The sequence below is a fragment of the Heloderma suspectum genome, chromosome 2, assembly GCF_057233095.1.
Source record: "Heloderma suspectum isolate Gila_16-S chromosome 2, 16-S_ref, whole genome shotgun sequence".
NCBI lineage: Eukaryota > Metazoa > Chordata > Lepidosauria > Squamata > Helodermatidae > Heloderma > Heloderma suspectum.
Window position 1 is genome coordinate 284,461,358 of NC_139459.1, and position 16,295 is coordinate 284,477,652.

The window sequence follows — 16,295 nt, forward strand, 5'->3', positions numbered from 1 at the left end:
TTGGATAACAAATCCAGGACATCATCAGTTATTGGTAACAGATATGCATCCTTAATATTCACATCATCCAACCACCAGCAATCCATGCCAAACCAGGCACTGCCACTTTTTTTCTTTCTAAGACTACAGAGGCAGCCCAGGGACTAGGGATGGTTGAATAATTTTGCTCCCTTGCATCTCCTGCAGCTGGGCCTTATCCTGAGTATTAATATGATGTTTCATCTAATTTGTATGACCTAAGTCATGACTCCTTGACTGAACACATCAGAAAACTTTAACAGGGCCTGTTGGGCACTTCTTAACTGATTAGGCTCCAGCCTCGTTGATCTAATGGAAATTCTGTGCAACAGTCCAGTTGCATCTTCTGAAGGCATGGTACTTCCTCTTAACCTGGAGTTGTCAAACATGACAAATCTCTTTCTGATCTACCCTCAAGTTCAAGCACAGTGTCCTGATATGAAGTGTGTAATGTCAGTATCAAATTAGCATCCCAGATAGTCACCTTATTGTCATACACTTTATTAATGGATCTCCCAGTTAACACTTCTACTTGTAATGATGGCCAAGCCTTCAACAGCCCTTCTGTCTCAGCTTCGACTTTCGCTTTCAGATTTCTACTCACCAGCATTTCAGTCCTTAAGGAAAGGACCACATTTTGCAAGACTATCACTTCTAACATCAGGCAAAGGTTGGATCATTCTCAAAGGAAACTTTTGTCCTAAAAGAAAATAAGTACCAATGCCAAAACTAATTTCAACTTGATATTTCTTAAGAAAGTCAGTTATTAATAAAGCATTTGGTGTAGCCCCAAGAGTAATCCTGGCTATGAAGCAAGCCACCAAAATTCTTGAGCAACACCTACAGTGGGTAGTGTTCTACCTTTGACTACTTTTACAATAACATTGCAAAGCCAATGGTTCTTTGCCACTCTTTTGGTTATTTTGTGTCATACCTGAGCATGGAGGACTGATACTTGTGCCCTAGTATCTTCCACACCCCCTTCAAGATAATGCCCAACTTCTCTCAGTCCATTAACCAAAAGTTCAAGAAAGGGGGCTACAGATCCATAGGCAACAGGGGTCCCCATCTTATCTGCCCAAGTTAGTTTTGCTGAGGCTTCTGCTTTTGATGCTACGGGCATTCTCTCCTGAAATGCTCTGGCTTCTTCCCTGAGTGTTCATCTCTCTTTCTTACTCCCCAAAGTGATAATTCTGCCACTGGGTGTTTCCCAGTGCACTTACACCAGCACTTTTTAAAGCAGCCACATCCTTTTGCAGCTTTCTCAACAGAAGTCAACATGGTCTATAAATTAGGATCCTCAGGTTGCACTTTACAATTAACTTTTTAATTCTTTGTGAGGGACTGGCCCTGAGGCACAGACTCTGTCCTGCTGATGGTCTTAATCGCTTTCACCAACTACAGTTCACTCACCATCTCCATAGGCTCCTCCATATTTTTTGGTTTAGGCAAATGGAGCTGCATTTTCTGCTGTTCATGTTCAATGAATTTAAAAAAAATGAAAACAGCCTATGCATCAGAGAGCAAATTTGGAAAGGCTCTCGTCCCCAATTGTCACAAAACTCACCCAAAATCATAGATGATTAGTGGTGGGAGAGAATTTCATTCAGTTCAGATATGGATATGAACTTACCAGATTTGCAATTCCCAAATCAATATGTGAACTGTAATGCAGTTGTCCTTTAGTATTTGCACTTCTTTGGATTTTTAATTCTCTGAACAAAAAATGTATACAAAAATGTATATATTACAGACAGATGTACACCAAAAATGTGTATATTATGGAAAGTGTGCACAAAAAGCATATATTAGTAAGATACGTGCATCACTTTACACTGGCTTACATTGAACTGCATTTGCCATTTAGATGCCCATTCTTCCAGTTTGGAGAAATCCTTTTGGAGCTCTTCACAATCCCTTTTTGTTTTAACCACCCTAAATAATTTGGTGTCATCCACAAACGTGGCCACTTCACTGCTCACTCCTAGTTCCAGATCATTTATGAACAGGTTGAAAAGCATTAGTCCTAATACAGATCCTTGTGGGACCCCACTGTTTACTTCCCTCCACTGGGAGGCTTTAGCATTTATTCCTCCTCTCTGCTTTCTGTTCTTTAACCCGTTACTGATCCATAAGAGGACCTGTACTCTTATTCCATGACTGCTAAGTTTTCTCAGGAGTCTTTGTTGAGGGGCTTTGTCAAAAGCCTTTTGGAAGTCCAAGTAAACAATGTCTACCGGATCACCCCTGTCTACATGTCTATTAACAGTCTCAAAAAACTCTAAAAGGTTAGTGAGACAAGACTTACCTTTGCAGAAGCCATGTTGATTCTTATTCAGCACGGCTTGTCCTTCTATATGTTTACTAATTTTACCTTTAATAATGCTTTCAACCAATTTACCGAGAACCGACATTAAGCTGATCAGCCTGTAATTTCCCGGATCCCTCCTGGATCCCTTTTTAAAAATTGGTGTTACATTGGCCATCTTCCAGTCCTCTGGTACAGAGGCTGACCTTAGGGGCATGTTGCATATTTTGGTTAGATGATCAACAATTTCATATTTGAGTTCTTTGAGAACTCTAGGATGAATACCATCTGGGCCTGGTGATTTATTCGCTTTCAATTTATCAATAAGGTTGAGAACTTCATCTTTTGTCACCACTGTTTTCCTCAGTTCCTCAGGCTCCCTTTCTGAAAACATCAGTTCAGGCAGAGGTATCTGACCCATATCTTATGTAGTGAACACTGATGAAAAGAATTCATTCAGCTTCTCTGCGATCTCTGTGTCCTCCTTCAGTACTCCTTTAACTCCACTGTCATCCAATGGTCCAACTGCCCCCCTAGCTGGTTTTCAGCTTCTATTTAAATAAATCTTTATTGTTGGCCTTGATATTGTTAGCAATATGCTCTTCAAAATGCTTTTTTGCATCTCTTATTGTCTGCTTGCATTGCCTTTAGGCACGCTTGTGCTTCCTTTTGTTTTCCTCACTTGGGCAAGATTTCCATTTTCTGAAGGAAGCCCTCTTTTCTCTAATAGCTCCCTTAACACTGCTCGTTAACCATGCCCCGGTGACCTCTTGGACTTGGTGCTGCCTTTCCTAACCTGTGGTATACATTTTAGCTGGGCTTCTGTTATGGTGGTTTTGAATAATCTCCAAGCGTTTTGAAGGGATTTAATCCTCTTGACTCCACCTTTTCCTTTTCACCAGTTCCCTCATTTTAGAGAAGTTTCCTCTTTTGAAGTCAAATGTGACTGTGTTGGACTTCCTGGGCAATTTTCCACTTAAATATATATTAAATCTGATAGCTCTGTGGTCGCTGTTTCAAACTGGTTCAACAACATTTACATCTTGTACTAGGTCCTAGGCAATACCATTTAGGATTAAATCCAAGGTCGCCTCCCCTCTGGTCAGTTCCATGACCGCCTGTTCTAGGGCACAGGCATTTAGGGCATCGATAAATTTAACCTCTTTGTCACGACTGGAACATGCATTTATCCACTCAATGTGGGGTTAATTGAAGTCACACTTTATAACAACAATTCCTTGTTTGGAGGCCTCCCTAATTTCATTTTCCATCTCAAGGTCACCCCGAGCTTTCTGGTCTTGAGGATGATAGTATGCTTCTAGCACTAAATTAGTTTTGGAACACTTCTGTGGAAGAGTCTACCCCTTTTAGGTGTTCTAGTCTGCTCGACACTATGTCTTCTTTGTTGTACCAGGGGGAAGAAGCTGAAATACTGGTTCATTAATGAACAGTGGAGGCTGCTGTAACTCAAGTCCTAGTCACTGAAACATGTATATAAATTAAGGATGGTTAGAGATCCTCTGTAGGGGATATAGTTTTCGTATTAGTCCTCTTTGATTGGCTATCATGTTCTACCATATATCATGGCCTATTTCCTTCTACATTTGGGCAATCAAAAACATCTTCATCTTCATCCCCTTGGAATGATTTAACCTGAACCGGATGCTTCTTAGCTCCTGTTGGCTTTCTCCCAGGGTTTACTTTAAAAGCTGCTCTGCCACCCTTTTTATGTTTAGCACCAGCAGTCTGGTCCCATTTTGGTTCAGGTGGAGCCCATCCCCCTTGTACAGGCCCGGCTTGTCCCAGTGCCTAAGAAATCTGAACCCCTCCTTCCTGAAACACCATCTCATCCACGCATTGAGACTCCTGAGCTTTGCCTGTCTAGCTGGCCATGCGCATGGAACAGGTAGCATTTCCGAGAAAGCCACCTTGGTTGCCCTGGATTAAAACCTCCTAGCTAGCAACCTAAATTTGGCTTCCAGGACCTCACGACTAAATTTCCCCACATCGTTGGTACCACCATGGACCATGACAACTGACTCCACCCCGGCACTATCTTCTATGCTATCTAGACAGCATGTGATATCCCCAACCTTCACACTAGGCAGGCAATTCACCATGCGGTCTACACGCCCATCACAAACCCAGCTGGCTATGTGTCTAATGATCAAATCTCCCACTACCACAAGCCTCCCTCCCCCAGAGGCACATCCTCAGTGAGAGAGGATATCTGTTCACCTTCTGAGGAATGTGTCCCTTCTAAGGGATCATTTCCCTCTTCCTCAGAATGATGCCCTCCTTCCCCTAGACCCACATTCTCCATGACTGCAGAGGAGCTACTGACCTCTCTGCCTCTGTTAGCTTCTCCAGGTCAGCAACCTTGGCCTCAAGGGAACAAACTTGTTCCCTGAGAGCCAGGAGCTCATTATCTCCTTATCCTCCTTTAATAGCCCTTTAACCTCATTGTCATTGTCAGCCATTTATATTAGCTGCAATGTCAAAGTGTATCATTTCATATCAGTCTAGAGGGGGATCTTCATGACAATGGAATGAGAAGTGCATTGAAGTATTATCTGGATTTTCATGGAATTGGCTTGGTTCCATCAGGGACACACAAAGCAAGATAAGTCAAGTGTACCGTATCTTTAAAATCCAGTTTTCAGGGGTCAAACAGTGCTTGAAAGGATCATACTTCCTTGATGGGGTGGAACTGAATGCATCAAACTGGCAGGGGCTGCTCAACCAATGAGAGAGGCTTGTTTCCCAGCCCATGTCCAGACTCCCCCCTGCTATGTGTGCAGATTTCCCTGGAGAAGCCAGAATCCCTGGTTCTCGGGTGCAGTATCTGAAGGCTCTGCCCGAGAGCATCCTACCCCCATTTCACTGCATTCCAGCAATCTGCCATGGAATTATTGCTCCCACCCCATTTTTCCCCACATGTGCACCATTACCTTCAGAAGCCAAAATCCCTGGTTCTTGAGTGCAGCATCTTAAGGCTTCCCCTGAGAGCAGCCCACCTACCCCAATTTCACCCCATTCTAGCAAACTGTTGTGAAGTTATTGCTTCCACCATCACCACGACCCCACCTTTCTCCTTCTCTGGGCACTTTCTCCCTACCGGCAATGACAGGTTCCTGAGACCTCGCCAGATTGGAGAAGCGATTTTACATAACATCAAAGAAGCAACTTTACACAATATTGGAGATGTGATTTAATACAACAATCGCGAAACAAGGTAATGCAAACATCAGAGAAGTGCATCATCATGAAGGCTAATTACTGGCAAAATGGGAGTGCAGGGCAATTCTGAATCCTCAGTGAGGTCACAGCCAGGTGAAAGCCACACCTCTGGACAGGGCTATCATGCCAAAGTAAATGTGGTGGATGGGGCACACAGCACCAGAAGCATGGAGAACCCGAATTAAAGAAATCAAATGGTGTAAAAGTAGTCTCAGAAAATACAGCTTTTCCACTGGAAATCTCCAGGGTGGCTGCAGATTGGCGAAGACATCATCTGCCGCCAACAGCCTCGAAATGCTCCCAATTCGCAGCAAATCCCCCATGAGGACATCCCCCAGGTCTGCCCTTCATCAGTATAGGGCGAAGGATTAAATATAAGCTGATGGACTGCCATTGGGATTGCAGCTCATTTATCCCCAGAATGTCAGGTTGCTTGTTACTCATAATGCTTAATAAAAAATATATGAACAAGAATATCTGGATTGATATTCCAACAGCGACTTGTTCGCCCAAACAGACTGCACCACTTGCACCAAATTGTAAGCAAAATATTTCCAGGTGGGTAGTTGTTCAAACCGTACCAAGAATGTGGGTTCGGTCTAGAAAACAGGACACTCCTAGACCTTTCTTAAACATAGATGTTGGGCTTATTTTACAATTAACAGGATTGGAATATGTCGGGTGAATTAGGAATATGCAAAGAACTCAATGTAACAGTGGCATAAGTAACTCGTATGCTCAAAGTAGAATTAACTCTATAGCTCCCATTCCCTCAAAACCTCTCATCACTTTCCTCGCCTCTCTCCCAACAGCCCACTCTAACTGATATAACTCCCCCACCCCTGCATTCTTTCCTATCTCCCTGGTAACCAGCCACACTCACTCCCGTTGCACCTCCTCCTAATTGGTCACTCTTACATAAGGTTCACTACAGTCTCAATCTGCTGGTCACCCCCATCATAACCAGAGTTGTCTTTACACTAGGGCAACTCTGGATAAGTTCATATTAGCTAGGACTTACCTGAATCCAGAAAGCTGTTACCTTCTAGGGTTTCCGTTCCAGCTCAGAGATCTTTAGCTAGCCTGCATGAACTCTGAATCTGAAAGTTTCCCCAAGATCTTGTAAGAGTCACAAGGGAGTTGTCATGAGCAGAGAAGTGTCCAGTAGGTATCTATGATTCCCATTGTATTTGCATTCTAGACAACAGTTCAGATGATGTTTGACCTATTCTGCTTTTGCAGTGATAATTCCCATAACAATGTTAGTGCTTTGTGAGAGAATTCAAAGTGGTTTCCTCTACAAAGGGCAGGATTGTCTTTTATGGAAATCGTTAGGAGTTTTCTCCAGGTATAAAGGGAGTCTGTGCTTCCTCAACTATTTGTGATCATATTTGTGGTGGTGGTTGTAACTCAAAGTGACGTCATAATTAACAATGATGAATAGCTTTGTGACATTTTTGTCATCCATTGTGTTGCCCTGACAACAACACTAGGACTTTGCTGTTAATCTGACACACTTATATCTTCTTTAGTCGCTCCTTAGTTGCATTGTTTTCAAAACTAAGAATACACTGATGCTGAGGAGTAGATTACATGGATCTTTGAGACAAATAATGGAAAACGTGGGAAGGATGCTGATATGTTATGTGGGAATACGAGATATAGATCAGAGATACAGCAATCTGTAGGGTGAGCAGGTGGGCATGTGTACAAGAACTGGAGTAGGGAAATGTTTCTGAAGTCTTATTCCTCATATTTCTGAAATATGCTAGAACAGTGAACAATTAATGTAGTAACTGCACTGCATACACTTCTGATTATTCTGATTATTTATTTATTTATTTATTTTTACAGAAATCTATAGAAATAGCTGAATTCCTCAGCCAGATTTGCCTTTGACTTTTTCCTCCCACCACTTGATTGCTTGCAGTGGAATTCTCAGTGAAATGCATTTTGCTGATTCTTAGGGCTAATTCAGACGATCTGCTCATTGCATGCATGTTAGCCTTTGCTGCTAAGGTGAAACTGTCCAGGGGCTTCTTCACACTTTGCCTTGAGACTACTCAATTTCAACTCCCAACTCTTTGTATGCTAATGCTGGTTGGTGCTAGGGTCATCACAACATGGCAGAGGACTCACCACTCATTATCAGCAATGTCAGGGGCTCTGTACAGCCACATTCCAGACAGCTCTCCAGATCACAACAGCTTTGTTTGCTGGGGAAAGAATCACATTTTCTTCTCTACAGTATATTGCCAAGTGCTGGAAAAGTGCAGTATCTATTCCCTGCAACGAAGATACTTCCTTGAGGAAAAGCATTTTTATCCTATGCAACATCTGGAAAGGCCTTCAGGGCATTTCCATTAACATTTTCTTCCTCTGTTTTTGGTGGATTTTTATTTTTAACTTGTGAATATGGCTACTGTGGTATATAGGAAAGAAATCAACCCTTTACTATTGAAATGGTAGTCTCCAGAAACATTTCTATTACATTTGGATGTTCTGATGCATACACACACATTTTTCTGTGAACCAGTGATGACTTAAAAGGTGTGCATTGTTGGTTACCAACAGCCATTCTTTATCACAGAGAAATAGAATGCCAGGGCTCTCCTTCTTTTGATGTTAATTTTCCTGCACTAGTAACAGTGGACACAAGAATTGTAAAAACACCAGTTTTCAGCATTTGAACATCTATAATTCAGGACATTGTGATGCCATTGCATGGAAATGGGAAATTCCAAAACCCACTTAGGCACCTGTTGTGATCTGACTGGGATTGCTACATGAGCTGAGTATTACAGAGCTTAAGCCCTTTTCTTGCCAGTATGTCTACTTGGCCCATTAAAAAATTCTCACAAGGTCTCAGACCATTTTAAACAGCGTGCTGCTTGTTGTCAAATATTTTTGTACTTGATGTGCTTGTAAGACACCATAGCCCCAGGAAGGAAGTGCTGTGCCTGTGCTCTCAGCTCTCTCTTAAGGGAATGTGGAGATGTACTGCCTGCCTGCGCATAGGTTTTTACTTTCTAATCACTTATTCCCTCTCCAGGCTTTGCTATGGTTTTCATGCATGCACTTGTCTCCTTGGGCAGCAATTACCTGTGAGAATCTCATTTGGAGAGAGCACTGCTGGTTTCATATGACAGTCATGGAAAGAAACATCTGAGTTTTAAAAAAGCAAATGTCAGCTTTATGCTCATGACTGAGAGGCTAATGGTGCAATGTAAGGAAAGACAGAGGCAAGGTGGGTGCCAAGCACCTTCCCTATGCACCTCTACTTTCATTCTGGATTTACAACTTCAGAAGCTGAGTTCTTTTGTGAACACTTCACCCACCCCTTTCCAAGCCCCTAGGTACAATCTACAGCCTCAGCCCTCATACTTTCCAGGATCCAGCTTTTGCCTCTTCGGGATATTTGTAGAAATGGCATGATGCCTTTTGTTGGAGCCCCTTGGGCTTACATTTTTTAAAAATTAGAAATCAGCACAGTTGTAGCTTAATTCACTGAAGCCAAGTTATTATTTGAAGAATTGTTACTGGCACTTGGCCAGTCTCTTACTAGATTTGTTTAAAGAGCAAAATAGCTGGCCTTATACACACGTGTGCATGCACATACACATACACACACACAGAGAGAGAATTTCAATCTTTCCCTATACATTCTGCCAGTTTGAACCAGTCTGCCATCACCTTTTCAAATAATAGCCCAGTTCATCCATTGCTTCATGGTGTTAATCTATACCACCATTCCAAATATAGACCTACTCTTTTTTTTCCTTTTTTTTTAATAGTCTGTGTAGTTCCTCAGCCTTGTTCAGCTATTTCACTCTGGTTTGGTGTGCTGTTCCATATGTCTCCCCCCCCCCTTTTTTTTTTTTTTGCTGGGCAATCATTTTCTGTAGACATAAGGGTTGGAGTAGAAACAATAGCCACATGTTGTACTAAAGATTTACATCATGCTAGAGAAAATTAAATACCTAAACAGGTCTCGTGATTACCCAAACCCACATAATAATGACCCACAAATCCAGGAATAAAGGTAGAAAAAAGATTCTCACCATTGTGTGTGTTGAAGCCACTTGCCCCTGAACTGCCTGGGAAAGCAAACATCATGTTCCTATGGCAGCAGCTTCAAGAAGACTCTTCTTCAAGAGATGTGCAGCTTGGCTGTGTGTCTTCGGAGACCAGAGTTGGCCACTTGGGTCTCAGGGCACTATGTGTGAGGTTGAATTTCTTGAAGTGCCTCATATAAACAATCATGTTTCTGACTCCTCTGTTTTTAATGATTCTTTTATTGACAAATGCTCTCTAAGATAATAGATTGTGCTTTCTGACTATTGATGAGTCTTCTCAAGGGAAGAATCAAGTAGAGAGCAAGTGTGCTGTAGTGGCTAGAGTGTTGGACTAGAAGTTGGAAGATCTGGGTTCTAGTCCCCACTTGGCCATGGGTGGCTTTGGGCCAGTCACAGACTTTCATCCCAACCTACCTCACAAGGATGTTGTTAGGATAAAATGGAAAGGAGGAGGATTATATACACCACCTCGGGTTCCTTAGGAGGGAAAAAGGCAGGATATTACATGTAATAAATAAACAGGAAGATTAGGAAGGACTCTTTCTTGCTTGCTAGGCTGTGATCTTTTTTTTTTCTCTTGTTATTGAGTTCCAAGAGCCATTTGGTCTAAATGAGGGAAAGATCAATTGTCAGAGGCATAAAATTACCTGCTTTATATTACAGTAGGCTGGAGGCCATAAGATTACATTGTGTTGGAAGGGATGATGTGGCCAGACCTGTAAGAGGGAAGCTCATCATAGGAGGGCCTCTAAAACACCCAGTTTATTTTTGTAGATTCTCTCAAATAGACCTCCATATTGCTGGCCTTGATAATGCACTATATATTTAGTAATATTTGTCAATAGCAGTGTCAAACTCAAAGTGAATTCCAAGGCTCAAAATCTCTATTCCGAAGTCATGTAAGATTTACTTTGGCTACGGAAGTATTTGTAAATTCAAGAGCCCAAATGCCAGTTCCATATCACCTCCCAAAAGAGCCAAAAGCATCTACCCAGTCTCATCATATAATAAGTAAGCATAATGTCCACTGGTCCTCCTCCAATGTAGTCCCAATTTTCAACACCTTGGGCCCTTTGTGTATGGATTTATATACTATTAGGCAGATGCCAGGCCCTCAAGGGCATATACTCTGGAGATTTCATATAAAGCCTCCAGAGTACACTTTAGTGCTGATTGTTCTGTCCTAGTTTGGCACTGGGCTGTCAGGGAGACTGGGTTGCAGTGGTGGTACTGCCTGGAAAACTGAGTAATACTTGGCACAGCAAGGTCACATCCAATAAGGCAAGGTCAGGTTAGGCAATGCAGATTCCCAAGAGGCCAGGTCTGTCAGGAACCTGGACAAATCACTGGCTGAAATTCATCCACGAAGAGCAGTTGTCTCAGCAACATGCAGAGGCCTTATGGAGGCTGGCATGTCTGGACCTGCTATAAACTCTGCCCCCTTTGGGGAGCTTCTATGTCTTAAAAGGCCATTGTCCAGTTCTGCACCTGCTGACTCCTATGGCATGGAGGTAATGAGGACTGTGTCAGGGGGGTGCTCTCTGAGTCTAAAGAGTCTGGTAAAGCCACATCCTCTGGTCTGGAAGGCCCTGGAGAAGCACTTGATGGGTTACTAGATGAAGCTTCCTCCCCCTCTCATTCCTCCTCTGAGCCAGAGGGGGGATCAAGGCCAGAGAACATAACAGCAATTAGCTTAAAAACATTGGGTTCAGTCCAGAATAGTGCTTAGTGGAGTGCCACTCATGCTGGAGGGAGGAGATGGGGAAGTGGTTTTCGTGAATTCTCCTTTCCAGTGCAGCCTTCTATGCCTCTTGGGGGACCATCCAGAGGAACATGAGAAGCAACATGGGGCTCCCTGGGGATGGGGGAATCAGTGAAGATCCCTGACCCTTTCCTCTAGTGGGGAGCCTCCACTGGATCCTGGTGTCTTTTGTGAATGGAATGAGCCCTTCTATTCACATAATGGGCAATCTAGATGCTTTTTGTTGATATCTTTTTTGTGAACCACCCAGAGGGCTTCAGCTATTGGAAGGTATAGAAAATCAGTCAATCAATCAATCTGCTCCTGCAGCCTACATAGTAGTTCTTTTCTAGCTGAAGACCTCATGGGTCATGTTTGATGCTTCAAGAATGATGGTGGTCATGAAAAAAATGGGGAGGGTTGGAGTTGTAGATGATAGAATGCTTCTCATTCTCTAAAAACAAAAAACCTGGGGAAATTATATACTAAATTTTATGAATATATAAATGAACATCCAAGGAAATACAGTTGATCAGAAAACATGGTTATCTGGTTTTACAACCAGCACTGGGTATCTAAGCAGTGCCACATTGGTGCTTTGCTCTCCCCAGGTCTCCTGTGAGACACAGAAAGTTGCGAACCTGAGTTAGCCCAGGGTCTCAGGTAGGGGTCTTTCATAGTGGTGCCATCAAAGATCCTTTAAATGAAGATACAATGGACTGAATCCAGGACACTTTGCAAGCCAAACATGTGCTGTATCATTGAGCCATGGGTTCTCGGTTTTATCAGATGCAGTTGTGCTAAAAGGAGCCTCTTCTAGAGTTTGTATAGAATGTGTGCACACATTTTATAAAAAGTTGTGCTGAGACTTTCCTTCTGTGCTTTGCCCTGGCCTGACCCCACAGATTCCAGTAGGAAGGAAGTTGAGCTAAAGACCATTTACAGCAGGGTGGTTGCACTGCTTGCTCTCAGTCAGATGCATTGCAGAATAATGGTTAGCTCAAAGAGCAATACCATCACCAAGAGGGTTTGTGTTTAAAGAACTGCAGTGTGTGACAGATGTGTCCTTATCTAGGGATATTATGATATGGGATTTCTGTATTTAGCTTGATCGTGGAGCAGTTAACAGCAGTTAACATATCCCATGCCATCTTCCAGGCACAAACTGTCAGCATGGAATTAGTAAGTTTACAAAAATTCTGGTATTAAAACACAGAGTTTTTAAATACAGGGCTCTGAGATCACGCGTCTTTTCAGTTTTCATTTTAAAATCTTAAGCAGTTTCTACATTTCATGATATAAGGGCATTAAACATACAAGAATACATAGTAGTTGCAAAGAAAACATAATTGTAAAACTGTTCTTCTAAGTTTAGTTCTAGGAGCATTGCCTTTATAATTAAAGTATATTTAATCATTAATTATTATTTTTATAATATTTAATCTAATAAATATAATAATAATTTAAATAAATATAATAAATACTAATTATTATTTAATGATTAATTTAATCATTCACCCAGTGCCGTTTTGGAGCTGGAACCAAAATGGAGTAAAGAAGTCAATCCGAGACAGGTGTTTTGGTCTCTCATGAGGACAGACGGTATGTCCTGGTGAAGACAGGTGGAATGTCCTGGTGAGAACCAGTGTTTGGTTCTGGAATCCCTGTATTTCCCTCCTCATATTTATATGATCCCTTATTAGCACTGTTTATATATGTTTCCCACAAAACAGGAATTTCTCTAACAATTAATTAATATTTTTTCCAAAGCTCCTGCTGTGAATTGGAAGTAATAAATATAATTCATATCTTGTCAGCTTTTCTGAGCACATTTCCTTAAGTTTCCCAAATAGGATGCCACCTGGTTCTTTTTCATAGGTTTTGTCTACTTCTCATATTTCATGTCCATTTATTTGCATCATAGCTACACACAAGCAGACATGTGTCCAGTAAGCAGTTATTCTTTTTTCCAACTTTCTTATGTGAAGCACATTTTTCCTGACTTTAGGAGGGAAGCCTTGCTTTTCCCGAGTTTAGCTTTTCTCATGTTAGCAAGCTTAGAGGTCAGTGAGAAGTTCAGTGAAAAATCACAGCATGTTAGCACAAATGCTTCTGTTAAAATGCCTTGTTAGAATCAAACTGATACAAATGTCATATGATAATACATTTTAGTTTATCATTTGTTGTTCTATGAAATTCGTAGCTTAGAGAGAGACTGTTTATGAGGAATATATGAGGAATATATGGAGACCAATAACTATTTTGGATAAATATTTGCAAGGTAGCCTATTATGTAGGTTGGTACAGGAGTCTTACAAGATGCAAAGGCTTCTGGGGCAAATATTTGTCACAAGTGAAAGGAGAGGGCAACTTTCCATCAAACCTTTAATGTCCACTTTGGACTTTTATTTGGGCTTGTTGACAATAACAACAACAAAAGCTTTAGGCACACCGTGTTCCCAAAATACAAACTTTGTTATTCCTCATACGTCACTCATGATTGGGGACAGAAGCGCTGTAGGGGCAGGCTTCAATGCTGTCTTTGTGGAAGTGCAGGGAGCTAGAGCTAATGCCCCCAAAGCATCTGAGGAACAAATGGGGCCTAAGTTGAAAGCACTCAGGTCTCCAGGCCAGTTACTTACTCTCTGACAGTAAAGAGGCTTTTATTTTCAGACAAGGAGAAAGTGAGGGGAGCAGGAAACAAAGAGTATCCCAGAAGTACCAACAACCTGCAGAAATCTAGGTGGTCTTCTACAACCGTATGTTAAGGACTGGTGGAAGGTCCAGTACTTAATGATGGGGAGGGGAGGGATATGTAAAGGTTCTGGAGGACCCTGGATGTGTCTTGTAACCATTTATATGACGTGTATAATTGCATCCTACTAAACTTAAGACAGTCATGGAGGTAATTCTCCCCCAGCACATGTTCAAATGATTGTTTTCAGAAAAGAAAGAGTCATTGATGAAAGCGACTTACTCCATCCACTTTTCTTTCGGATCTATCTTGAACAAAGGTTTCATTGCTGGTTTCCATATGAAATCTGTCAAGATCCACATAACATGAGGAACAAAAACAGAATGTTCCACCTTTTGCAGAAGATGAGAACTATTCTAAAGTTTGAGCAAGCAGGTACTAAAATATGTGTGCCTGGGATACTTGGGGATATTTTCATGTCTTTGCTGGGTAAGCCTGTAAGTGAAAGTTTATGCAATACAAGTAGACACAGCTTGCATTGTGCAAGTATAGATGCATGCTTGGCTGCCATTAGAAATTGCCAAGGATTGTTGAAGTGCATAAAGGAGGAGCTCCCATCCCTCTATTCAGGCAGGTGTGAATAGACAGATGTGGTTTGCTCATTGCTGGCTGCTGTTTTGGGGGGAAATCTGTTTTGCATTTTTTGTTGGACATAGAAATGTCCTATTCTTAGGTTTTGGTAGTAAGTCTACCAAATTTTAACTGTGTGATTTTGGGTAACCTCCATTCTCTCTATCTCTCGTTGTTTTAGATTCTGTATTTAATTGCATAAGAAATGCTGTTGTAAGAAACCTTAAAAGGAAGTCACTGGAAAATGCAAAATGTTAGCAATGGGCTTTTTTTTTGGGGGGGGGGTAATCTTTGTGTTCTAAGCCTTCAGTCCATTAGAGGAAAAAGCCATGGTACTAACTCAGTAAGGGGATATGATTGCAAGGCAGGAGAAAAGAGTAGCTTGGGGGGAAAATGTCCAGTAGAGGGCAATCAGAATGCACTTTCCTCATGTCAACATTTCCTCTGAAGCAGGAACTTCTTGGTTTATCAAAAGGTATAATAGAACTTCTGGGGCTAAAGCATGTTGACCAATATTTACTGATAAAGGGAGGCTCTTATATATCTCATAATATGTTTCAGGTATTCCAACAAATAATAATTTGACATTTCAAGCAGAGAGTACATCTAGAGCTGAATATGATGTCAGGCCACACGCATACAAATTGTATGGAACGTGTCTGTACGGTATATTAGTTTTGTATCTATATTTTCTGTATAAATCTCTGGTAAATTAAGACTGAATCAGGCTGGTTTTGCTGCCCTTTTATCTGGAATGGGGATTAGGAGGATCTTATTTTTCTCTGTCTTATCTTAGAAATTCATCTAGATTTTCTTATAAGAAAAGCCTAAGTTAATCATCATGGTTTACTGGTTGACTTATTTAACAAGATTTGATCACACAGTTTTCTGTCCTAAGAAGATCTAAGTTTATATACCTTAAAATAATTGTTCATAAAGAAGGGGTCATCATGAAGGAAGGGTCACTGACTGTACAGGAACACCTCTTGCTCATGAACATCTGTGCCAAACTGTGGAGAACAGTTTGTCATTCTTGAATGTGGTCTAAGTAACTGTAGATTCAGTAACCTTAAGATAGGAAGCTTAATGCCAATTTAGTATCAATGTAGAACCGGAACAACAGTGATATTGAATTCTGTTTTATGTTTCTTTTAATATAGCTTACATAATGTTGTTTTTTCCTGAATAATTCTTTTATTTAATGGTTCTTTGTTTGCCAGTTTTGTGGTGTGCAGATTTGGGGGACTCTAGAGCATCTTGAGAGCCCTGAATCTAGCCTAGAAGCAGAACTGTTTCTGTTTTGCCATCTTAAAAGCTGTGGTACCATAGGATGATTGTTTTAGTTCTTAGATTTATCTTCTAAACTGTATGTTTAGGTTAAATGAAAAGCCCCAAACCCAAGGGTGAGTAAGAAATCAGTAAGACTGTGATTCCTAAAACCATTACACAGTCAGTGGCATACAAACACTCGCTAAATCCATTTGTCTTGGTATGGGCTTTTGTTACTTATTTCATCCCAAGACCTTATGATAAAGACTGAAGATTCTAGATACTTCTTGGTGGGATAGATTCACATGCTTTATAAAT

At 41.3% G+C, this 16,295-nt stretch overlaps 1 protein-coding gene across 5 annotated transcripts in view; it reads left to right on the plus strand.

The window, feature by feature from the left end:
• The window catches only part of TEX264 (testis expressed 264, ER-phagy receptor), a 271,615-nt gene that overhangs the window by 248,900 nt on the left and 6,420 nt on the right, over positions 1-16,295 (plus strand). The window lies entirely within an intron of this gene.